This window comes from Sus scrofa, chromosome 4 (assembly GCF_054392235.1).
Source record: "Sus scrofa isolate SSC_HxYL_T2T_F1_AM1 chromosome 4, Sscrofa_HxYL_maternal_Yorkshire_Landrace_v2.0, whole genome shotgun sequence".
Classification (NCBI taxonomy): domain Eukaryota; kingdom Metazoa; phylum Chordata; class Mammalia; order Artiodactyla; family Suidae; genus Sus; species Sus scrofa.
Window position 1 is genome coordinate 125,831,868 of NC_139386.1, and position 26,505 is coordinate 125,858,372.

Sequence of the window (26,505 nt, forward strand, 5' to 3'; positions counted from 1 at the left end):
ATTTTAGTTTATTTAGTAGGCACTTTCCATAGTTATTCATAATGAAAAGCTTACATTTTTAACTTTTTTTTTTAACTTTCCTAAATTAAAAAAAGTAACTGAAGAGAATTCACTGATTACTAGAAAAACTCAGTAGAGAGACTTACCTAGCATATTCTACAATATATTTTGAGTTACCAAGATGGACAGATAAAATCAGGCTAGCCACAGATAAGGTCACAATAGTACTAAATGCCAGAAGAAAATGGAGTGGTACATATTTTTAGGAGGCAGGATAATCACATATCCAAACTGATAGTAATGTGTGAAAATTCTCAGATATATAAGGGCTTGGAAAATATAACATTATTCTTTAAAAATTTTATTGAAGATATATGTACTAAATAACTGAGTGATGAATTACAACAGCAGTTTTCAAATTATGGTTTCTGGACAGCAGTAAGCATCACCTGGGAACTTATTAGAAGCACAAATTTTTCAGGCTGAACCCCAAGACTTACTAAATCAGAAATTCTGAAGTGTAAGGCCCGCCAGTCTATTTTAACAAGCTCTCCAGGTGATTCTGATGCACAGTAAAGTATGAGAACCATTGAATTAAATTATGAATCTGAGAATTAGAAAGCATTCCATAAATGTTAAGCTTTTAAAATATTAACCATATATGTCGGCTTAAATAATTACTGGAAGTTGAGTTTTAAAATTAAATGCTTGTGTCAGAATTTAATCCTGAAAAAGAGGCCATAAGTATTAACAAAATTTTAAAAGGAAATAACTTAGATCTAAATCCCATATTATTTTAACAAAGAAAAATTTATAAGACATAACAAAAGTAAGTGGGTGGGAATTCAGGTGTGCAAATATTTTTATCCTAAAAAGGATGTATTTTTTTTTTTTTTAGTTTCACTCTTCACTTAGATAATTTTAAATATATAGGTTGTAATAGCCTTTGGAAATAAGGATAATTATTATGTGAAATATGAAATTTAAAAAGAACATATGCTATTAAATACCTATCAATAAATCTAATTAAAGAGGTAAAATACCTACATTCAGAAAACTATAAGACATTGATGAAAGAGATTGAAGACAACACAAACAAATGGAAGGATATACCATCCTCATGGATTGGAAGAATTAATATTGTTAAAATGGACCTACTACCCAAAGTAATCTACAGATTGAGTGCAATTCTTATCCAAATACCAAGGGCATTTTTCACAGAACTAGAACAAATAATTTGTACAGAAACGCAAAAGACCCCAATAGCCAAATCAATCTTGGGAAAGAAGAGAAAAGTTGGAGGTATCATACTTCCTGGTCTCAAACTCAAATACAGCTTTGAGTCATCAAAGCAGTATTGTACTGGCACAAAAACAGACTCATAGACAGATGGAAATGAGCCCAGAAATGAACCCACACTTAAATGGTCAATTTATCTGCAACAAAGGAGGCAAAAATATCCAATATCCAGTGTGTTGGGAAAACTGGACATCTACATGCAAAAGAAGCAAACTGGACTACTTTCTCATACCACATACAAAAATAAACTCCACATGGATTAAAGATGTAAATGTAAAATCTGAGACGATAAAAGTCCTAGAAGAAAAATACAACCAGTACTCTCTTTGACATTGGAGTGGATTAGCAATGAGATCCTGCTGTGTAGCACTGGGAACTATATCTAGTCACTTATGATGGATGATGATAATGTAAGAAAAAAGAATGTATACATCTCTGTGTAACTGGGTCAACATGCTGTACAGTAGGAAATTGACAGAACACTGTAGACCAGCTATAATGGAAAAAATAAAAATCATTATATAGAACTGTAAAAAAAAAAAATGAGATGACTTCAAACTAAAAAACTTTTGCACAGCAGAGGAAACTATCAACAAAACAAAAAGGCCACCTACTGAATGGGAGAAGTATTTGCAAATAATATGTCTGATAAAGGTTTAATGTGCAGATATGTACAAAGAATTCATACAACTTAACAACAAGAAAATGAACAACTTGATTAAAAATGGGCAGAGGAACTGTATAGACACTTTTCCATAGAAGATATACAGATGGCCAACAGATACGTGAAAAGATGCATAACATCACTGATCATCAGGGAAATGCATATCAAAACCACGATAAGATAGGGTCTCATACCTGTCAGAATAGCTATTATCAAAAAGACAACCAATAAAAAGTATCGTCAAGGGTGTGGTAAATTGCAGTGTTGATGATAGGTAAAATGGTATAGCCACTATGCAAAACAGTAGGGAAATTCCTAAAAACCTAAAATTACAAATACCATATATGATTCAGCACTTCCACTTCTGGGTATATATCTGAAAAAACAAAAATACTATTCAAAAAGATGTATACACTCCAGTGTTTACAGCAGCAATATTTACAATAGCCAGAATTTGGAAGCAACCTAATTTCCCATCCAGAGATGAACAGATAAATATGATGTGGTATATAATATATGTATATATATATATATATAGAGAGAGAGAGAGAGAGAGAGATTACTCAGCCATAGAAAGACTGAAATAATAGTATTTTTAGCAACATAGGTGGACTAGAGGGTATTAACCTAGGTAAAATAAGTTAGAGAAAGCCAAATACCATAGGATCTCACTTACGTGTGTAATCTAAAAAAACAAAACGAACAAACATAACAAAATAGAAACTGCAGCATGGAGAAGCAGATTTCAATAAACAAAAAAAAACTATGTTCTTATAGTAAAAGACACTATTGTAAGCATGACATTTATTTCAAATTAAGTTATATGTTTAATGCAGTTATAGAATTACAATAAGCTTTTTTCTAAGACATACTAAATTGTTTTAAAGTTCAGAAGTAAGAATAAATAGGAAAAAAATTCTTAGTAATATTTTCAACCAGAAGAGAAGTGAAAAAGGACATATGCAACCGATGATAATTAAGCCAATTTCAAAATTATGATAATTTTTTAAAATGTTTGCTGGTATAACAATCAATGACAAACCAAAAAACAGAACAGAAAATCCTGAAACTCTGTATTCCAAAGGATGTAATATATTATAAAAGAAGACTATCATGTAAATTGGGAAAAGATGTTTTATTAAACATATAATGAACGGATAAATAATAGCTCTGGGGAAAAAAATCTAAGTATATATTTTCTCCTTCCTATACATGAAAATACATTTTGTATTAAATTAAGAGTATTGTGCCAGATTAAACTACTGAAAAAAGAAAAAAAAAATGTGTGAATATTTACCCTACTTGAAAATGGAAAAACTTTCTAAAGATGAAAGCTTTCTGAAAAAAAATCACCTTGAAAATATCGAATGTATTTGCATGTAATCTTAAGCATCTGTATTTTTTTTTTTTATCTTTTTTTGTCTTTTTTTGTTGTTGTTGTTGTTGCTGCTGCTATTTCTTGGGCCGCTCCCGCGGCATATGGAGGTTCCCAGGCTAGGGGTTGAATCGGAGCTGTAGCCACCGGCCCACGCCAGAGCCACAGCAACGCGGGATCCGAGCCGCATCTGCAACCTACACCACAGCTCACAGCAACACCGGATCGTTAACCCACTGAGCAAGGGCAGGGACCGAACCCGCAACCTCATGGTTCCTAGTCGGATTCGTTAACCACTGCGCCACGACGGGAACTCCTGTATATTTTTTTAAAAATCATGAACAAAATTAAAATATGAATGTTAAAGTGTTTGTAGGATAATAACAGTTCCTTCAGAACCAAGATTTATGCCTTGTCATTAAGCGAATGCCATGTAATATAATAGCTCAATAAAATACCTCAAGAAAAAGACTAAGAAACAGCATGCTTTTACCAGTAAGTTGACTTTCTAATGACGTCCCTGAGTTTATAGCATAATATCAAGGTATAAGTTAATAAAAGCAGCTCTTTGCTGGTCTGGCTTGAACCAGAGGTAGAGTTTTAAAGTTCTTTGAGCAAAAAATGGAAAATAGATAATAGCACAAGAAAAAAAATACTTTTAAAATTAAGTTTACAGGATATGCAAAGTAAAGCAGCAGTGAGCTATTTTTAGGTATCAAATTGGTGAAATATTTTAAAGGTGGTGGTGAAGTAGATATTTTGACACTCTATTTATGGAATTGAAATTTGGTAAATATTTTCGAAAAATAAAAATAAAACCTGTGTCCTTCATGTGTACCTGACCTCATTTAGGAATGGCCTTTAACTTAGCACGTGTGCTGTATTCTCTATTTCTGGATCCCATACATTCCTCATTCCTAGTATATTTACTGAATATATTTTTCTGGATCTTTGCTTAAATACTTCCTGAGAAAGAATGGTTCTTAATTTTCTTCAGTGTTTTCTTTTAGTTCTAATTTTTAAAAATAGGTTATCTCATATTTGAATCTTATTGCTCTCTCTTTTGGAGATTTATTATTCTGTGTTTTGGGAGGTATTTTTATATCATTTCAATCCCTTAACCTATTATTGTATTGGTAGTTGTATTTTAATTTTCTTAAAATTCTTTCTTGCTTTGCAATAGTTTCTTTTTTATTGCATCCTGATCTTTTGATGCAATGCTTTCATGTTACTCTTTCTAAGAATATTGTTTCTGTTTTTTTCTTTTACTTTTTCTTCAGTTCTTATTTGTTTCTATTTCCCCCCTTCTTATTAATTCATTTATTTTGATTTTTTGTTTTGGTTTATCTAGCTCATGTGGGAGACTTCCTGAGATGTCTAGGGATCCAGGGCTCTTTTTCTTGATTCAGTTTTAAGCTTGAGACACTGAAAGTTGATTGGAAGCTCTGAGTTTCTGAGTAAAGTTGATCAGCTATTGAGTCTAAATATAGATGATTGTACAGTAAGCTGTCCTTTACACAGGGGCTCACCAATGTAAGGTCTTTTGAGGTCTTTTCTCTAGGAATAAGTAGTTTCTTAAGAGTAGAACCCTCAGGAGTTCCCATTGTGGCTCAGCGGAAATGAATCTGGCTAGTGTCCATGAGGATGCAGGTTCCATTCTTGGCCTCGCTCAGTGGGTTGGGGATCTGGTGTTGCTGTGAGCTGTGGAGGGGGTCACAGATGTGGCTCCGATCCCATCTTGCTGTGGCTGTGGTGTAGGCTGGCAGCTATAGCTCCAATTCGACCCCTAGCCAGGTGTGGCCCTAAAAAGCCAAAAAAAGGGGGGGGGGAGAACCCTCAAGTCTCCTATCATGGAAACACATGTCTTCTGATAGAAAAGGGAGAATGACTGGTCCTCTCGGTGTTCAATATACAAACCCTCATTTCATTTCGCTGCCTTTCATCCTCATCTCAATCACAACTAGTGCTTCCACTAGTTTCGCTAACTGGTGTACCTCTGGTGCACTTCCTCCATAAATATACATCTCTGGTCCCTAATGGACTACGAGAAACCTGACTGCAAAGAATGCAAGAGGGAGCCTGGGATCCCATCAACTCTACATATCAATCTTCAAAGGATGCTCCCATTTTCAGTCCCTTGTGAGCCTCACTCCACCACACTACTGTGTTCCGCAGCCCCTAGCGTTTCTGGGAGTTCCATCCCAGGAATCTTCCTAAGTTTCTACTCAGTCACCAACTGCTTGTCAGCTCACCTTCCATCTTCCAAAATTTCTCATCTGCAGAAGATGCCTTTCTTTTTCCTTTTGTCTTCATGCCTCTGTGCTTATTTTCTTTTAATACTGACTCACTATCATTTAGGAGGGGTTTTCAGGAAGGAATGAATCGTTCCTGAATCACCGTTTCATGTGAATCTGCAATGTTTCATCAAATTATGTATTACATTTTATATAATTAAAAAACAACCCTTTGGAGTTTCTGCTGTGGTAAACTGGGTTAAGAATCTGACTATAGCAGCTCGAGTCACTGCAGAGGCATGGGTTTGATCCCTGGCCTGGTGCAGTGGATTAAAAGATCTGGCTTCCTACAGCTGCATTGTAGGTCACTATTGCATCTTAGATTCAATCCCCGGCCCAGGAATTTTCATATGCCGTGAGTGTGGCCTTAAAAACAATTCTTTGAAAAATTCGGTATAAGAACCTTGATATCTTAGAGAGTCAACATGTCACATTATATTTTAACGGTAAATTCTTGCCATTCATTAGCCCAAGTTCAGTGTCTACCAAGATCTATAGGAAAAAACTTTATGAAATACCTTTATCTTAGTAAGAGTCTGTGTGTGTGTGTGTGTGGGTGTGTGTGGCTTAGTGTCTGTGTGTACATATGCACACATAATTAAAATTGATATGGTACTAGTAAATTTCATTGTGCAAGGAAGATAAATTATTCTCTGCACAGAATTCAGGATTTTAGATTTCTTTAGCTTTTCGCATCATTGCCAAATGACAAGAAACTGTTTCTTTTTTTCCAATTATGCACATCAAATTAGCTTGCTGCTTGTCCTCCTTTTCCTCCACACAAGTTTTAAAACTTTTATTTAGAGAGTAGCAATGGCAGGAAGTCTGCTTGGGGGTAGTAATACCACCAGGTAATTCAGGATAATTGAAGCACTGGTCTGAGACTTTCTAAATCTAGACATTGAATTAAGAACATTGAGGAGTATTTAACTAATGCAGTTTCGTCATATGCTAGTATATTATCAACAGCAATTGTACATCTCTTTCCCTATCCACTCTCCTTCTGGAGTTTTTGGCTGCCCTGCCCTAAGCTGTAATGCAATAACAGGGCAGTCAGATGGTACCTGTCACTTTTGAAAATGGGAACCTCTGTTATAACCTGGCACATTTCTTCTGGCTTTGAAGTCCCTGAGTAGGCAAGCTTTCCTTGACATTAGATATTGTTCAAGTCAGAGGGGAATACATCTCTGAATATGGAAAAATGTTAAACTACAATCAAAGAGAAGTTAATATTTTTTTGATCTTTGCATTTCCTGGAACAGGCTGAGTCATGAGATGAATGACAGTAAGCCCTTAAATGGCACATTAGTCAGAGTTAGCTGCATAAAGTGAACTGGACAATTGCAAACTAAATACATAGATCAGCACTGCCAAAGAAAACATGTTGAAGAAAGTGCCTTACCGAGGAAACCTGGAAGAGCTATTACCCATGACTGTTCAGTTAAATTATGAAGAAAAGATCGGTGGACCAGTAGACATTTGAGCATGACCTTGATCAGAATGCACCCAAATGCTAAACTGGTCCATTACTTGAAATCAGTTATTCATATATATTTATAATTATGTTTTATTGAACATTTATTAATTGACTATTTTATAAGTATTAAAAAATTGAGTTGCTATTTTCAGCTACTCAGCAATACAAGACTGAACAAGGCAGCTAAACTCTTTTGCTGTCACAGAGATTAACATTCTAATAGAGGAGAGAGGCAATAAATAAATAGGTAAGTAGACACTTAATGCAATATAGTGATAAGTTCTCTGAAGAAAAGACTGAAGAAGGGATAGAGGAGATATACGATCGCAATTTTAGAAAATATGGTGGTCAGGAAGGACTAAAACCAGGTGTGGACACAAGCCATGTTTTTACCTGCAGAGGGAAGCACAGCACACAGGCCCTGAGGTGGTGGGATGCTTGGGAGTGAGGAGCTGTGGGGCGAAGTAAGGTGAACGAGGAGGAGAGTGATTGGCAATGAGATTAGAGGGGTCACCAGAGCTCAAGTGGGCCCTCTATAGACTTGGGTTTTTATTCTACTATTTAGGATAGTTGCACCATCTAATTTCTCCTTTTAAATCAAATGTCACATAGCTACTGTGTGACCAACAGAATGGAGGCTGGGAGATCACTTTGGCGTCTAGTGCAGGAATTCAGGCAGAAGATGATCATGACCTAGACTCGTGAGGCAGCAACGGAGCCAGTGGAGGGTGGGAATGTGCAGTCAGGATATGTTTTGTAAGAAAACCAGGCTGGTGGCTTGGGTTTTGGAAATGAGAAGAAGGGAAGTTAAAGATGACGCCAAGTAGTGTGGGTCAAGGATCTTAATGAGCAATGATGGCACTTCAAGTGATGGAGAACCATGGAAAAAAACAGCTTTATGGCAGAGGAGTGGGGGGGGGGAATCAGTAGTTCGTTTCGGGTGTGTTGGATCTAAGATGTCTATTAGAAATGCAAGGGAAGATGTATAGTCACTGATTGGATATTGGATTAGGAAGCTCAGGGGAAAAGAAGAGCTTAATACCTAACTAGAGGATTTTGACTGTAAACAGTTCAGGGTATTTAAAAATCATGAGACCTGATGAGATAAAATGCATACAGATAAAGAAAGAAGAGACCCAGAGACAGTTTCCACATTCTGTGATCAGGAAGAGCAGGAGGATCCAGCAAAGGATGCTGAGAGGAGGAAGACTAGAAGGCATAGGTGGCAAGTACCACACAAGAGCTGTGCACATCTGTGGACAGAGACCAGAGAAAGAAACTCATCAAGGAGAGGGGCAAAGCAAAGGGCTTCTGGAAGAAGTCACGGTTGAGATAAATCTTCAAACTTTAGGTTTATAAATAATTGGCAGACTACTGTCCACCCCTCCTATGGTCTAAATCTTATACCTTTTGAAGGGATGCACATTCTTATAGGAAATAACACAATATGTATTAAAGTAACTCAAGTAATAATTCAGAATTTTTAAAGCACTTTCACATACAATAACCTGTGTGATAAATGTTTGTGAGTATTGTTGCCCAGAGTTAATAAGGTTAACAAATTTGTCCTAAGACAATAGAGTACCAGTAAGACAAACAGAGTACCAGCAATTGAGAACAGAACCTTTGCCTTCTGAATCCTACTACTTCCCTATTCTTTTCACTCTACCCCCTGTTGAAAAGAAAAGACCAACTCAGAGAAAGACCAACTCAGAGGAAGTTCTGTAGGAGCTCCATGGAGGCAGAGATCACTTCTCTCTGGAAGGATCAGAGAAGGTTGGTGGCCAAGATATTATTTTAACCAAAACTTACAGAAGGGATAGACTTCTAGGATGCAGATTGCCTTATCGTGGCATCCCAGGGCCCTGCATGATTTTGTCCCAGCCAACCCAACCTCATCTGTTGTCATCCCTTACCACTACCCCAGCTCATGATAGGCCATGCCGAGCTACCTGCAAACACGCTAGCCCATGCTAAGCTATATCACTTCTGTATCATGTCAAGTTCTCTATTGCTGATGGACCTACAAACATTCTGTTCCGTTAAACATGGAGCCAGTCCTACCATCAGAACCAGTCTTTGATTTATTCTTTAAGTTACAAGCCCAGCATGTTCCTTACACTCCCCAGACACTTTAGAAGCCTCCCCCTCCTGACTACATGCAGACTGTGCATCACTCTATACGACTGTATAGATTTCTACTTCTAATTTCTAGTCTCTCTTCCTTAGACTGTGAACTTCAGGAGAAAAGGACTTACCTAGCAGGTAATTGATGCTAGTCTCACTCACTGGGGTACAGTGGTCGCTAACACTGATCAGTCCTTGCCTCCCGTGGAGCTTCTAGTAGAACATGACTTAGTAAGAGCTCATTGGATATCTTACTGTTGTTATTATGATCATTGTTAATGAGTATATGTGCTTTGTTCATATTGTTCCAAATTACTTGTACTTAGATGTATGTATCTGAGCTAATGTTTATTTTACTTATTTTAAAGTTTATTGCACTTTAAACTATAAGCTTTCTAAGATAAAAATTGCCTTAACTGGGTAGTATATAAAGTCTCCTATGAGCAAACTGGGCATTAAGTAATAATTCGCAGGCTATGATGACAATAATTTAGTTTGTGCTTCCTTCCAAATAGATATTTTCTTCAACTCTACCCCTAAAATTCAACAGGAAAATTGAAAAGATAGCTCGTGAACTTGTATGTGTGTTTCATTAGACATTGTCTTAGCCCTAGAAATTATTTAGTAATAATTTTGTTCCCAAATTGTACAGTCACCAAGAAATTTGGGGGCTGCAGGATTTCAAATAATGCAGATGACATATATCAGCCACGTAAAACACCTGCGTTTTAGTATGTGTGAATTCACGCAAGAAAGAGGACAGGATTGAGAGAGCTGGATAAACGTCTCACCAAAAAAAAAAAAAAAAAAAAAAAAAAATCAGTAAACACAGAAATCCTCCAGGAAAACTGATACGGTAATTTAATCACACATTGACAATATCTATATATTCCTAGATAAATGCAAAAGACCTTCCAATTTGTAAATAGCTTAGCACCTTCCTCAGTCCTCTTCATTGCTTGTTAAAGCCCTGGCTGGTAAATACGCAAAAGCAAAGGTTTACGCTATAAAGTTTTCCTGCCATTTTGCCATCACTGGGGAGGTAACTGTACCTTGTGAGAGGGAATAGTTTAGAGTGTAGATGAGGGTCAGTGTTGTCCTGTTAGCCTGTTAGCTGATTTATAAATTTCTGTGTTGATTTTCTGCATTCCTTTTATTTGGCCAAGATTTCAGGGGTCAGAAATTATTGAATTTTACCCTTAGGCTTTTTGCACCCATGGCAAACCATGTTTGAAAGGCTTGATTATATTAGAAATTTACATTTCTAAAATTCACCTCTTTGCTGGAGATACCTTCCAACTTGCCCTGAACCTGAATTTAATGCTGAAATTCTACGTTGTGAATTTAAAATAATAGTCATCTGCGAGTTAAGTTTTGAAATAACTATTTCGTATTTAACAAAAGTGAATATCAAGGATTTCTATCTGTTTAATTTTGTGGTACCACATGTAAAATGTACTGATTTTCTAAATCTGCCAAGTAACTTTAGGGTTGAAGTTTTGCACATTGATTTCAGCTGAAATATAATTTTATAACTAATTGTCACTCTTCTTTAAAACTGATGATAAAAGTGCACTTCGTTTATTGTAATACAACTGAAAAGTTCGGTGATTGGCCACATGGGATTTATCTGATCTCGGAGACACCTTATAATAAGAAAACTTCAAGGTGTTTGTCCTTTAATATTCTGCAGAAATTATCCCCATAAGTCTGACCAGATAGGGAGTTTGTAAAGTATCTTTTCCTCGGTGAAAAAAAAAAAGCTTGAAATGGGTAAAGATCACTGCATCATTAATCTACTTAAAGATTAACCTTTTAAACAGCCAAGATTTGTAACATACTTGTTCTTATTCAAAGTTCAATTGTGTTCAGCAGCATGGAAAGTTTTATGATTGAATAAATGTAATTATAGTATATGAAGATTTAAAAATAACTCAAGGGATTGGACAAAGTTTTCCAGTAGTTAATCATTAATGAAGATCTTAAATCTGTGCTTTAAATACAGATAAACCTAGTTATAATGATCTCATTAGTGCTTTATTAAGGTTATCTATTTTAGTTTTTGTCAGGAGAATTCAGATGGAAATGAACTCCTTAACATATTTGGAAAGGGTTGTGGATCATTTACTCAGATGAAAGACCTACTATAGCTGACTAATTGTTGTGTAAATAAAGATTAGAACTAGAAGCAACAGAATATGCTTCTAGCAAAATGTAGCCCTCTCAAAAAAAATCAGCTTCTGAGCCTATGCTCTCTACGGCATTTTTATTTGTTTATATTAAGTTAGTCAGGAAGTAATTGAAGATGTAGTGGAAGTTGAAAAAGAAATAGAGAATAAACAAGAATTTTCCTAGGACATGACAGAGTGTCAAATCAAGGCCTTTCACAGGTGTTCAAAATTTGGGTTTTTGAAAGAAAAAAAAAAAAATGCCTGTTTGCCTTTGACAAAATCTCTTGCCCTAAGTTCAAATCACAGGGGGAAAAAATCATTTTTCAAAAAGAGGCTCACAGTTATCTCAGGGTACTGGTTTGCTCTTAAAAATGAACGTGGTGCTAAAAGGGTTGGTGATATAAACACACTTCGGAGAGAAGAATGCAGTGAATGTGGTCACAAGGCAGCATGTTTGAGATCAGGTATGGTTATTCAGGGTGCGGAAGTCCTTGCGTTCGTTCGTTGGAATTCTGTGACTCAGTGGTTCACCAGGGGGGAGACGGGGGTACAGACGGTGATTTGAGGATGGATGCAGTAGAAAGCAGTGGTAAGCAGGCAGTAAACTGAAAATGGTCTGTCTCTTTAAGCCTTGGTAATTGTCCTCTATGTTATTTTAATTTTCATTATTAAAATTGATACTTTTGCAGGGCTTTCAAAACATAGGATTAGCAGAGGGTGGAGAATATGCAGATTTCTGGGGAAATATTGAATTTAAAAGGACAGCCTCTTTGATGTGTATTACAGTTTTACCTTCAATGCATATTACCTCTTCTCCAATGATGAGAGGAGGCTATGATAAGTATCACCACATCCAATTGATCTCAGAAGCCTGAAAAACCTACTTATTTAATGTTTTTCTGAGCTGGTCTTTTTCTTCTCACCCTCAAAATTATCTCGGACTGGTAATAATGAAATAAACTCCTACCTACATCCATGCATTGGTTCCAGCTGAGGTCGGGAAAGGGGAGAGATTTGAGGGAGTGACAAGGCCACTAATAAGGCAAAAATAGCCCTCATAGCAGATCATTCCAAACTGTAATAACCTCAAAGCCAATGGATATGACACCTCAAATTATTAGCCAAACAAAGATGTTATTGTGGAAAAAGTTTTATCTGGATAATAGAGAAATATGTAAAAAACATGAAATCAGTAATTCCATCCTCAGATCTAATAACTCTTCACTACTGTGTGTGTGTGTGCATGTGTACATTATACATGTATGTTTTATACACGTGCAGTTTATATTTTATCACCATAAAAACTGTATATTCAATTTTATTTACATTCTTTTTCTTAAGATGATACCATCATAAATACTTTTTCATGCTATTAGAAATTCTTCATGATTATCATTTGTAATAGTTGGAAAGTATTCCTGGATGGCCTACAATATAAGAAAAGTAGCAAACACACTGAAAAGTTATTATTAAGCACTCAAAGTTAGAGCCTTTGGAGCAGGTAGTGGACCAGCCAGAGCTGTTGATAAATATATCCTTCTTGAGGGACTAATGGTGACGGTTCCCAAAGAAAAGTTGGGTTTCTGCTTGGTGTGATGGGTAGTGTTGTCCTCCATGCTGAGCTCCCCCAACAGCTAGTAGGGACCCTGTGCTCAGCTAGCAAAGCCAACAGAAAAGCCAAATAACGAGCGTCCCTGTGACACTCTGAGCTCCCATACTTTCCTCTTCCTTCTCTCATTTAATCCTCTGAAGAATCCTACTGAACACTTCAAGATAAGAGAAACAGGATTCAGAAATGGGAAGTGGTTGTCCATGTTTTATAATTGGATGAGGGTCTGAATTTTAAAGGACTCTGTTGCCATGCTAAGTACTCTCTCACTGAACAAAGCTTCTCCTCAGTGGCTCAGCAGGAAGCACACTGCTCACAAAAGCAAATACCACCTGATCTTTTGGGACTGGCTGTGGAGTTAGAGTGGTACTCTACACTTCCTCAAAACTGACAGACAGGAAATCAGGTCTTGATCCTCCTTATTTGCACCCAAAATGAAGAATGATCTGGAATATAATCCTTTGCAAGCTACAACTTCACGTTGCCTTGAAGGCTTGATCGAGGACAAAGAGGAAAGAAAAAAAAAAAAAAAAGTGTGTTCCCAACTCCATCTCTTTTTAAATCAGCATTTGAGTAAGATGCTGAGCTCTTCAGGAACTTTCTGCTGTGGGTCAGATGAATTACTCTGACCTAGATAAAACTCTGGTTTCTTACTAGTCTGCTAAAGGGAGAGCCAGAACTAGATGATGTAGCATTCATTTGAAATATTCACACAAAAGGTGAAGAAAATCCCCCAGAGGTCCCTTGACAAAGTAAAATGGAACATTGAGCTTAATTGCATGGGAAGGCCAAAGATCCAGGCCCCTGAATGGCAGACCCCAGCAAGGTTATTTAATCTGGTGCTAGGTTGCACTCCTAGAGTGTGTCTGGATACTTCCTGTGCACTCTGTCCATGAGGCAGAGCTTTCTTCTAGCAGAGGATTCTGAGCACCGCTGCACTATTTGTCATTCCCTGGCTAGTAGTCTTCCTCAACACCCTAAGCCGAGTGGATGTTGCTGCCTGGGGACATTAATTAATACCCTTCTGAACTCAGAGGGACGAATCATACAGATTTTATAGGACAGTATCTCTCTGAAATCCATATTCTACTAAAATTACTAGGAGCTAATTCTTGGGAAACTTAGATTAAGTTCTTTATTTCTGGATATCTCCATCTTATTATCTAAAAAAATCTGGTGATGGGTAATAACTTTATTCAGTACCACTATTTGTCTAAATTCACAAGACCTGAAAGTAATTTTTACTTTTACTCAAAGCACGATATATTACTTTTCTCAATAAAATGCTGTAGAATACATCTGATACGGAATGTCTAATTTATAAAATTCGGAGTAGAGGAATCAAACTTAACACTACAATAAAGGAATGGGGTTTTCTTAGAAAATTGATCATATACAGGGAGAATACTAAAATGGTCTGGCTTCTGAGTGGCTAGTTACATGCTTGTAATTGAGCAAGTTAGCAGAAGACCAGAAATGATTTAAGAAATATTGTATTTAAAAGTTGGATGAGAAGACTAAAGTATTAAATTTATCTCATAATCAGTATTGATATTTTAAAAATACATTACAGAAAATAGACAGTGAGGTTGTTGTACATCGCAGTGACACAAATTCTGCTACCATCAAATTCCCAGAGATGGGGCTGATAATGGCAAATGTTATTCTTAAAAATATTGTCGTGGGATATGTTATATCTGGATGTTAAAGAGACTGATTCAATTCTTTATCCTTTAAATGTATTTGCAAGAGAGCCTACTATATGCTGGACACTGTTCCAAACTCTGAGCAGACAGCAGTGAGCAGAGGTGAGGGTGGGGACAGGAGGAATAAACAGTAAGTAAGGATATTTTCAGATACTCCTGATATGAACATAGAAAAACTAGGCCTAGGTGACATAATTTTGAGAGAGAGTAAAGCTATGGGGCTTTAGGTTGGGGTAGGGGTCTCTGAGAAATACTGTTTAAGCTGAGACTTGTAAAAATAAAAGGTGCCAATGATGCAGTAATATGGATGCCTTGAGCACTGGGCAGAGGTAAAAGGGCATACGAAAGACCTACTGTCATGAGTTTAGGAATTTAAGAAACAGCAGATACAAGTGAGGCAGGAGCGTGACGAGCAACAGCAAGAGGAGCGTGGTGTAATTTATCATTAGAATTCCCAGCATCCAGTAAGATAATGTCCAAGGATAAAAGGGATAGTGAATAAGAGCTGATTTGCCCTTGTTATCTACTGGGGGGAGAGGGGGAGTTGAAGTGGTTTTCTAAGAAAAGACAACACAGTGTAACTAAAAACTGTGGGTTTTATCTTTCCCTAACTAAATTTTGACAGCTGATGGAGAAAAACAAAAACATTTTTAAGTCCGGAAGCCTCAGTATGTTTGTTTGCAAGCTTTGCCTTGATCAAGAAATCTCTGATAGGTTGATAAAGGTGGAGACCCACGGTTGTAATCCATAGACCTAGGTTCAAGTCCTGGAGTGTAGCTTTCGGCTGCTACCTTGTGTCCACTTGACCCATCCGAGCCTAGTTTTTCGTTTATAAAATGTGGTAATAGTTATGAGGGTCAGCTGACATTTAGGAAGCTTAAGTTAGGGACAACGATGGAAAGATTTGCCAGTACATAAAAGTTCAAAGAGAATTTAAGAATGTATCTCAGACATTTGTCTTACCTTAGTAAAACCAATATGATAAATCAAAACTAGTATTGTTTCAATGACTCACTGGAGCTCTCAATCCAGAAATTTGTAGACTGAAAAGAGAAATGTGGCATTTTTGTACTAAAAATCAGAATTGTCACTCACAGCTGTCTATAGTTAACCAAAAAGAGCTGGATCATGGTCTGGTTGGTCTGGTTGTTTCAGCCTGATCCTCACTATTGCAGCATTGATCTGATTTCCTCTTTAGCCACTGTTTTGGATAAAAAACTAAGAGAGATGATATCAAGGCCGTTTTCAGTTGTATTTGAGGACTTGACATATATGAAAATTTTGATCACCAAAAGAAGGGGATAATTTTTCAATTATGTGAAATTTATGTTTAATATTCTGTTTTGTTTTTATTTTTGCCATAATCTTCATCATACTCAGTTTCATAGAATGCTTTGTCAAGTTTAATAAAAAGGAAAATGTAGATTACTAATCTGTATCTCTTAACCCAGAAGAGTCAAATAGCAAAAAGAAATGTATTATTTTAGGAAAAAATACAAATTGTAATATCATGTTTTATCCTTAATCACCAGAGAGGATGTCAGTTTTCTTTATCATAAGATTGATCCTCACTATGTTTTCTTAAATGTAAAAAATAGTGGCTGTAGAAGCCCAGAAACCTCATTGCATCATCGTAGCAGAAGATTCTAAGTGAAGAGTTATTAAAGTTGCAAACTATTTGTTTTTGAGTTTATAGGAATCATTACCCATCAATTCATCTGTAATACATTTATTTCTCAATATGGATTAACATTTTTGCAAGCTTTTTTCTATATTGTAATCATGGTGGGGAAATGCTATTTCAAACCTCAGATAAAAGCTTTATAGTGATTTCATGTGACAGAATTTTATCTCGGTTTCAAGGAATCCTAATAACAGCATTTACAATTCTTCTATGCAATTTCTCTTCTTCTTGTTACTGTAGAAATATGGAAAACACGTTCTTGGTTTAAAAAGCTGAAAGAAAAAAAAATCAACAGTTTAATCTGAGTGTTAGGAAAAGGATCACAAATCCTGCTATAGTATTTTGTATTTAAGCTAGTTTCTGTACAGGCCTCTGACATGCCCCCTGGGAGTTAACTATTGACAAGCATGCTTTGGCAATCAAGATCAAGCTTGTTGAATTAACGCAGCTCAAGTCTTGCATTGACACTATAACCCAAGACTGAGAAGTCTTATCTTACCCCATTTATTTTGGCTTTATAGGTGATACTGTACACTTGAATCAGGGATTTTCACTGTATCTTAAGTGCTACAACCGTGGATTAATTTGATTTGAGTGTATACTAGTCCTTATCATGTTCACAGTGGAAATTATAAATGAAGTGTAACACTCATTGTTTTCTCTCCCAGCATGGATCCAGAATAAAACTGACTATAAACCTAAGTCTAATATCTTTTTTCTAACCAAAAATGTCTTATCATTTCCGCCTCCTAAAAGAGAAAAATAAGGACAGTTTTGTCCTTTATGTATCTTCCAGTTACAGTTAATGTATCCCAAATTGCTAATTCTTTAGAGGCTGTGATCAAAAGTTAAGACAAATTATAAATGATAAAAGAAATAAAGGCTGATTATTTTTCGTTGAGACTCTTAAAACTCAAATGGCCACGTCCCAAAGACAATCGCTTTTCTAAAACTTAAAATTAATGGTCTCCAAGTTTTAGAGGAAAACAGAACCCTTTTCCATCTTCCAGGAAGTTAAAGAATGCATTTTGGTGATAACTAGGAATAGTGAAGGTGGTGGTAGCGGAGGTAAGACCTCGCATTCGCGGATGGCTTCCGGTGCAGCAGACTCTAAGGGGCGCGCTTAAATGCGCTTTCTTGTTTAACTCTGGGGGGTAGGTATTTTCACTGCCCCCATTTAACACATGGAAAAAACAGACAGAGAGAGCTTCAGGAACTTACCTGGCCATGCCCAGTGTTTCCTAAAGCGCTTATTTCCTTTCCCATGGATATACCCACGGTCAAGGTGGTAAGTAGATTTTTCTCCTGCCCTCGCTGAGTTCCGACCGCAAAAGAGGAGGCGTGTTCACCTGTAGGGCTGCTGTTCAGGGTGACGTTCTGCTCCTGTAGAGGGAATGAAAGGAAAGAACAGGGTGACTGAGGACCATCCAGGAAGGCCCCTCAAAGGGCATAACATTTTGTGTGGGTTTTCAAAGGAAGCATAGAAGAAGGCAGAGAACATTGCCGGCAGTGGGAATGGCAAGATTGACACAGAGATGGGAATAAAAGTGATCTCAAGAAACTGAAAGTAGTTCAGTGTTTGAGGAGTTACTGGGTAGAGGCCACATAAACGATGCAAAGGACTTATTGAGTTTAAACCTCAAAAACATCCTTGCCAGCTGATGACTGCGAGCTGAAGATAACACCCAGAGCCGGTAGGGGGATAAACAACGCGTGCCAAATGCCTGGCCTCGTCTTGCTTCTCAATTCTAAGAATGCGCTTTCATTTTCTCAAGTAAAAGCTTACTCTCTGCAGCCTTATAAAACAATTTGGAAATGACCTTCTGAAACTTATTATTTTTTTTAATGAAATAATCATTTGACATGATTTTCCTTCTTATTTTCCTGCCTCCTATAGCAAGGTAGGAGAGAGATGCAAATTGTTTCTTTCTTGATGTATCGGTTCTTCTTTTGTCTCCTTCTCAAAGAGGGCTGTCATAGCTTCATCCCCAGCAGCAAATGTCAGTTGGTACTAAACTTTCCCAAATTTTGCAGTTTTCTAAAATAATTTGGAATTGATGTAATTTTGAATACCTATGTTAATAATAAAGTCTAATTGTAAGGATGACATATTTAAGTCAAAATTGTCTGTCACAGTGCCCAGCATGTAGAGGTACCCAGTTAGTTCCCCTGCGCATTCTCTCCCATCACCTTTAGATATTAAAATACCCCTCAAGGAGTTCCCGTTGTGGCTTAGCAGTAACGAATCTGACTAGTATCCATGAGGACCCCGGCTCAATTCGCGGCCTCGCTTAGTGGGTTAAGGATCGGGTGTTGCCATGAGCTGTGGTGTAGGTTGCAGATTCAATTTGGATCCAGTGTTTCTGTGGCTGTGGTGTAGACTGGCAGCTGCAGCTCTAATTCATCCCCTGGCCTGGGAACTTCCATATGCTGTGGGTACAGCCCTAAAAAGACAGAAAAAATAAAAAAATAAAATAAAATTCCCTGCAAAATCTGTTCAGTACCACACACAGGAAGAACTCTGCGTATTATGCCAATGTCCCGTTTGCCACTCATCTTAGTCCCTTTAGACCAAGTCTCTACAATCTAGCAAGCATCTACTTCCCCAGGTACCTCTCGGATCATTTTACAGACCATCCACTCAAGGCAAACACTTATCTCTTTGTTCTGTAAAATCAGTGTATGCCTTCTCACCTCCATTCCTTCCAAAAATGTCTGAAGTGTGGAATGCCCGAGGCCAATTATCTTACTTTGTCCTTTGATGATTACTCGCTCCCAGCACATCCTGGAATTCACCCACTCTCCGATTTCCTTTCAAAGTGTCCACTGTACTTCATTGGCATTTAGATAGAATGCATCATATAGGTATGTTCAGTCTACATACCCTATCTCTAGTAATGTATAACCCAAGTTAGGTTAGGGATATACTTTTTTTATGTTTTTGACCACAAATGAATTTTCGCTTTTGAAAATAAAAATCATTTTTTTTTTTTTTTACCAAGGAGGACATTCAGTAAAGTACACATATGTAACTATTTCATAAACTGCTTAAACGTTTTAACTTAAGGTAGTTGTGAGATGAATCATCATGCTTTTAGTTATTATTAAAATGGGGTATTCTCCAGGTTAAATGACCTAGTGCCGCCAGACCTTCCAGAATACTTTCAGTAGTTCTTGAATATATTCTCTATCTTTTTTCTTAGGTCAGTACAGAACACTGCCATGTGAGTTTTGTTACAAAAAAAAGATACAGGAATCTCAAAAACTAAATATTTAGAAACTGATGTAACTAGTTATAAAACCATAATTATATAAGAGAGTGTTCCTTTGTAGCAAGAAGTCTTCACATCTGTCATCCAGTGTTTTAAAGCCTATCGTACTTATTAGCTGACTATTTCTATTATTACCATTCTACAAGCAACTGCCATTCTCGAAACTGATTGATGTTTAGGAATAGAGCACATTTATTACATGTTGCCAACTTCAGAGGAGCAATCTTATAACCTACAGTGCTTTTTGAAAAGTGATGATACCTTATATTTCTGGAACTAATCATTGCTAAAGAAAGTAAAAGGGTGAAAACATCGTATTTTTTTTTCCTGTGAAGAACAATCATTGCATTATATCCCATTCAACTATAAAATGATTATAGTGTTTTATCTGCCGAGAATGACAGTGGTGAAAGGTAACTTTATATACATCTAGAGATATGTGTACATACCTATCTATCCATATATGCTATTGTCCATATCATTTCCCCATTTTAGTCTGACGAGCCTACCTTGAACAGGTGTATGGGGAGGCTGAGAATAGAAAGCAAGAATTTAAGCTTGTTGAGTTTGAATGTGAGCAAAAATTAATGATAATTGTTTTATTATTGTACTGCTCCTTCCAAACTATCGTTGTACAGTCTTCAATCACCATTCTTTGGAAGTTCTTGCCTTCAGTCCAGCACCTTGACTTTCTGCAGTGACCACACCTCACCTGTGCTGCTTGATTTCATCTACTATCCTTAAGTCACTGTCCCGTCTTGACTGAATACTTTGGTCCTTGGTTCACTGGTCTTTCTATCACTCCAACTTCTGCCATCATCATTTAGAGATAAGAATTATAAAATACTTAAATATATGGCTAGTATCTAGTAAGGGTAACAGATTTTAGCTATCATCATCATCAGAAACCTCAGAATCCAAGTTGCTATATATTTTTCAATTTCCAAAGCTATATTTTAAATGATATGGTAACTAGTATTTGTGTAACACTTTTACTATTTCAGAGCATTTTCAGAATTTCATTTGACTCTTGCAACAACTTCATGAGGTAGGTGTTGTTAGCTTTATTTTTGAAGTGATTAAAATCCAGCTCATGGGAGCTATTAAGAGAGGGAAGCGGAATTTACACTGAGGTTTTATGACCCTAAAGTCCATCGATGATTTTTCAACTGGGCGAAATCTTAGCAAATGCTTTCCAGTGGTCAACATTGTCACACCTCTTTCAGTCTAGAGGACTATATATAAATAAGACATTTACAGAATCCCAATTGTACAGTACACCATGCATGCCAAACCAAAATATAACGGACTCTATTCCATGTTCCTAAATAGCTCAGATGTTTTCCACCTAGATAAGCTCAGGTACTCCCTCAAATCCAAATTATCACCCACCCCCCCAATTATCATAGTTAATGACATTAGCCTCTGGGTCTCCCTGATGCCCCCAGCCTCTTACTGTGTATATCTGACTAATCACAAGGCCCTATTTGGTGGGGCTCTGTATGTGACACGACTCCTTTATCTAATTCTCAATCTCTATAACCTTGATTTAGTTCAAACACTTGAATTTATAGATGATGACCTTAATTCTCTTTTTTAAGTCATGTCTGCTTTACCCACTACCCAATCAGATAGCAGTGTATACTTTAAATAACTTCATTTCACTGCAATTACTGGGGGTTTTTTTGTTTTTGTTTTTTTTGTTTTTGTTTTTTTTTTTTTAGTAGTTTCTGTTTTTTTAGTAGCTTCCAGTGGATTTTTTCAAAGCTGAAGTAAAAGATGTGGAGAATAGTTAATTCCACATGTTTTCACCAGCAAACAACCGTATGGAAATCTTCTGCAACAAGGTCCTTATTGCTTAATCCCATAAATTCGGGTTCATTTGTTTGGATTATATTGGATGTGCAAAAAGGGGTCCTCAATCACAACACACTCTCATGACTGGTCTTTTCATGGGCCCCTTTTGTTTACAGATTTACTTACTAACGCATTATGTTATTACTCTGATAAGCCCATGATCCCAATAACTCAATTTAAGAACTCGAATGTTAGCCCATTACTGACACCCCTGCCCCTGTCTCACCTTCAGAGATAACCACCATCCCACTCTTGATGATTGTATTTTCTAAGTTGTTGGTGGTTTTCTCTCTAATTTTATCTTGTGTGTTTATGTGTGTGTGTGTGTGTGTGTGTGTGTGTGTGTGTAGTACACCTCAGAATATGATATTTGGTTTTGCTTGGATTTGCACTTTAGACAAAGGGGATGATGCTGTATACGTATCTTTGGAGACTTATATTTTTTACTCCAACAGACTTAATTCTTAAGTGACCTTTAATAACCTCTTCACTTTCACTTTCATCTTCTTCTGATCCTTATTTAACACCACTGTCATTTATCAAGTCTAAAATACTATTCGATCTGGTGACCACTCTGCTCAAAATTATCAAGGGCTTTCACACTCTTGTAAGAAAAAAAACCTAAAAGGCTGAGTGGAGTGTAGGACCCTTCCCAAATCAGCCCCCGTGTGTCTCTCACTGCCTTATTTGAGCTCTTCTGAAAGACAAATCTGAGAGGAAAACTTGGGTGCAGGTAGTGACTTGGGAGTTGGTCTCAGGAAGCAGGCATGAGGGAGGAGGGCGCAAAAGGCAAAGATGAAGCAAAAGCCGGTGCAGGATGTTATTCTGAGATGACAGTTGCAAACTCCGAGAAGTATAGGGATGGCAGAGGGTCTCACTAAATCTTCCGCTTACAGAGTGGGAAGCTGAAGCATTTATGCAGAGGTGCCCAGCGCCACCCACTTGAGGGCTGTCCTGCTGTGCACTTCCGTGGGTGCAGTTGCACAGGCCTCGTAGGCTTTTGCTGTGTCTGCAGTGGCCCTGGGGCACAAGGTAGAAAGAAGCCTAGCAGGATGTGCAGTGGACATCTGCCTTCTTGGGGTTACTAATAGCTGGCATTGAAGTGTCCATAGCAGCTGCAGTTGAAATCAGAGGCCGGTGAGGAGATGAGACGTGGGTCGCAGAGGCACTGGCCGCTCTCTTTCCAGACTTGTCTCCTTCCTGTCCACGCATATCCACTGATTACTCTAGGCCTGTTCCACACCTCATGTCCCAATTACTTCCAGATCTTTGATCTTTTGCTCATGCGGTTCTGTCTGTGATTCTTTTCCCATCCTTCCCTGCCTTCTAAAATGCCACTTATCCTTTAAGACTGAACTCAAATTATCTTCAATTAAAGATGACCCAACCAGACAAAGTACAGCGAACCTTCCTCTGAGCTGTCATAATCATTTGCTCAGGTTTCCCTGGAGCCATTAGCATGTATTACACTAAGTTATATCACTGCCTCCAAACAGAACAGCTACTATAGTGAGCATTCAAGAAATGTCTGGTTGGACTTCCCATTGTGGCTCAGTGGTTAACGAATCCGACTAGGAACCAGGAGGTTGCGGGTTCGGTCCCTGGCCTCGCTCAGTGGGTTAAGGATCTGGCGTTGCCGTGAGCTGTGGTGTAGGTCACAGACGCGGCTCGGATCCCCATGTTGCTGTGGCTCTGGCGTAGGCCCGAGGCAACAGCTCTGACTAGGTCCCTTGCCTGGGAACCTCCATATACCGCGGGAGCAGCTCTAGAAAAGGCAAAAAGACAGAAAAAAAAAAAAAAAAGTCTGACAATTTAATGGATGGAAAGTATTTGAATATCATAAATGTATAGTTCAAATGTGTATAAAATTTGTTTTTAATTTAAATTTTGTCTTCCAGTTGAATGGCTGGAACTTTCTTAAATTGAGAAAAGGCTGTTATTTTCACACTCAGACACCATATGTATATATGTGAGGGTATATAAATATATATATATGTATCTGTATATATAAAAATCTTTATTTTAGTCTCAGTAGTAAATAATAAAATTGACTCTCTGTAATAACTCCTAAATATCAGGTTTCATTTATGCAAAGACAGAACTCATTCACTTAGTATATGCAATATGTGAAAAGTATTATCAAAATTACACTATTTGAAGTAACTTATATTCTAATAATAAAATCTCAAATATAGAGAATATATATAAATATATATTTTAGTATTACCGAACTTATTATTTGAGAAAAAATATCATGCCCATTTTTTGTCAAATACATTTCAAAGTTTTGCTACTCTTTGGTTTCCTCTTTTGATATGGCAGCTGTCCTTATAATATGAACTCTAAGATTTTTTTCCTGGCATTATGGTATGTTAAAAGCATGTTCTTCATATGTCACAATGCCCTCAGTCTCCCGCCTTCTTTTCACCAATTTTTGGCCTTGAGATTGCCAAAAAGATTGATTGGTGTTATGGACTGAATGTTTGTGTCCCCCAAAATTCATATGTTGAAATCTCAACCCCCAATGTGATGGTATTAGGAGGTGGGGCCTTTGGGAGATCATTAAGTCATGAGGGTGGCGCCCTGGTGCCTGGGCTATAAAATAACCCCAAAGGGAGCTTCAGGATATGATGTCTACTGCTATTGGGTTTGCTTGAAATTGGAAACATTTACCAGTACTTTTGTCAAGAGGTTGTAGAAACATCGTGGAGGGAAATAATTCAGTCACTATCAGACATTCTCATTTTAACCATAAACATTCCATATTTTATAGCAAAATAAAATCTTAAAATAGGCAAAGCTGAAAGAATACATACTTAACTGTTGTCAGCCATTGGTCAATACTAATTTCCTATATAAGCATCATTAATTCTTTTAATTTGGATGTCTTATTTACAAAGGACAGAAATGTTCACCTGTTAGGCTGGTCCTGTCTGAAGATGAAGTGATGAGCTTGACAACTACTCAAGCTTACATAACTTCTAGACTAGGATGCAAAATAGTCTGCTCTCTTATGTCTAAGAGGCAGCAGCCTAACCCAGGGATGAAGTGTGGAGACTTTGGGGTAAAATCCTGGTGCCATCACTTAGGCATCATGTAGTGGTTGAGTAGCCTCTACTAGTTTCTCTTGGTTAGGTTACTCAACCCCCTTGTACCTCAATTTTCTCATCTGGAAAAAATGGCAGAAATTAGAGCGCCCACCCCTCCACATGGCTGGGAGGACTGAGTTAGTTGATATTTGTACGGTACTTAGAATAGAGCTTGGCATGTAAGAAGTGCTGTGAAGGCTTTATTATACTTATGAAACTCTGCCTTTATTCTTGGAAGCTTTGTTTCCTGGAGCCTTTGGGTTACATCAGACTCTTCTAATATGTGGAGACATGAAATAAAACATATGCTTTCTTTGTAGAAATATGACCAAAGAGCATGTTTCATTTGCAATTTGATGCTCAAGATATCTTGAAGTCTCAAAATCAGTTTAGATAAATGTGATTTGCAAATGAAGCTGCTGTAGGTGCTACTGATGAAGAGCCTACCACATCCATAGAACTTTACCAGGGGTGAAGCATCAAACCTCCCATTGCACCTTCTGACCCAGCCTCTCCAAACCAGGGGCTCTAGCATCAAAACGTCAGTTTTAGCCTCTGTATCTTGGCCTCTTGACATGTCTTAGCAAATGAAATCTTTCCTTTGTGTCTGGGTGAGCCTTCTGAAGTAGAAAGTGTTGAAATAAATGGCTTATGACATGTATAGTGTTGAAATAAACGTTTATTTTAACACTTCATAAGTCATGAGCCATTTATTTTAACACTTTTCACTTGAAGTGTTTAAATAATAGGTTTTATACAGGGATGTGTCATACACTCTGTTTAATGTAAAAGTGAATATGTAAATATATCCATCTATCTAATCTGGATTTTACACCCTTTGACTGCCAAACAGCCTGGTTGCTATAGTTTCTGGAGTAACCCGAAATTAAACTTTCTGCTCCTTCTTTTTTAGGTGACAGTTAATTTGGTGATACATAAGGTGATTGGACATCACTCCATTAATGGGGAAATGGCTAAATACATCTTTTTTTTTCAGTAATATGAAGTGTCAGTAAAGACTAGAATTGACAGTGAAATGCTTTCATAACTAGAACAGCTTTTACTAGAAAATGACAGGGTGTTTCCTTTTGTTTTTAGGACTAACAGCAACTTGGTTTCAGGGTTTTTTTTTTTTTTTTTGAGCACTCTTACAAATATGTAACCTAGTGCAGTGCCTAGAACCATATTAGTATGAACTTAAACGTATACAAATGTTAACTTTTTGAAGTAAGGCAATGTGGGAAGCAGCACTGATTTGGGAGTCAACAGATTTGAGTGGGATCTAAGATCTTACAGTTACTATTATAAAGGCAAGATATTTAACCATTTTGAGCATCAGAAGTAATAGCTCCTAAGGATTTTTTGAGATTTAAATGATAATTAAGTTAAAATCTTTTTTTAAAAAAACAAAAAACAAGTGGCTGCACCTGCAGCATATTGGAAGCTCCTGAGCCAGGGGTCGAGCCACAGCCACTGTAGAAGCAACACTGAGTAGTTACTTTATGAGCCACATGGGAAGTGCAAGTTAAAATATTTAACAGAGTGCTTTGCTTTGCATATGTTAAGACAGTTCAGTAAGAGATAGCTATTATTATGGTTATTATTTCTTAATAGGAAATGGCAATTAATAAAAACAATTATAAATTCTATATTTTAATTTTATTTATTATTATTATTTGTCTTTTTAGGGCCGCACCTGTGGCATGTGGAGATTCCCAGGCTAGGGGTCAAATCAGAGCTGCAGCTGCCAGCCTACCCCACAGCCACAGCAAGTGGGATCCGAGCCACATCTGTGACCTGCACTACAGTTCATTCACCACAATGCCAGATTCTTAACCCACTGAGTGAGGCCAGGGATCAAACCCACATCTTCATGCAAAC

General features: G+C 37.3%; 1 protein-coding gene across 2 annotated transcripts in view; it reads left to right on the plus strand.

The window, feature by feature from the left end:
* DPYD (dihydropyrimidine dehydrogenase) overlaps positions 1–26,505 on the plus strand; it is a 783,111-nt gene that overhangs the window by 591,592 nt on the left and 165,014 nt on the right.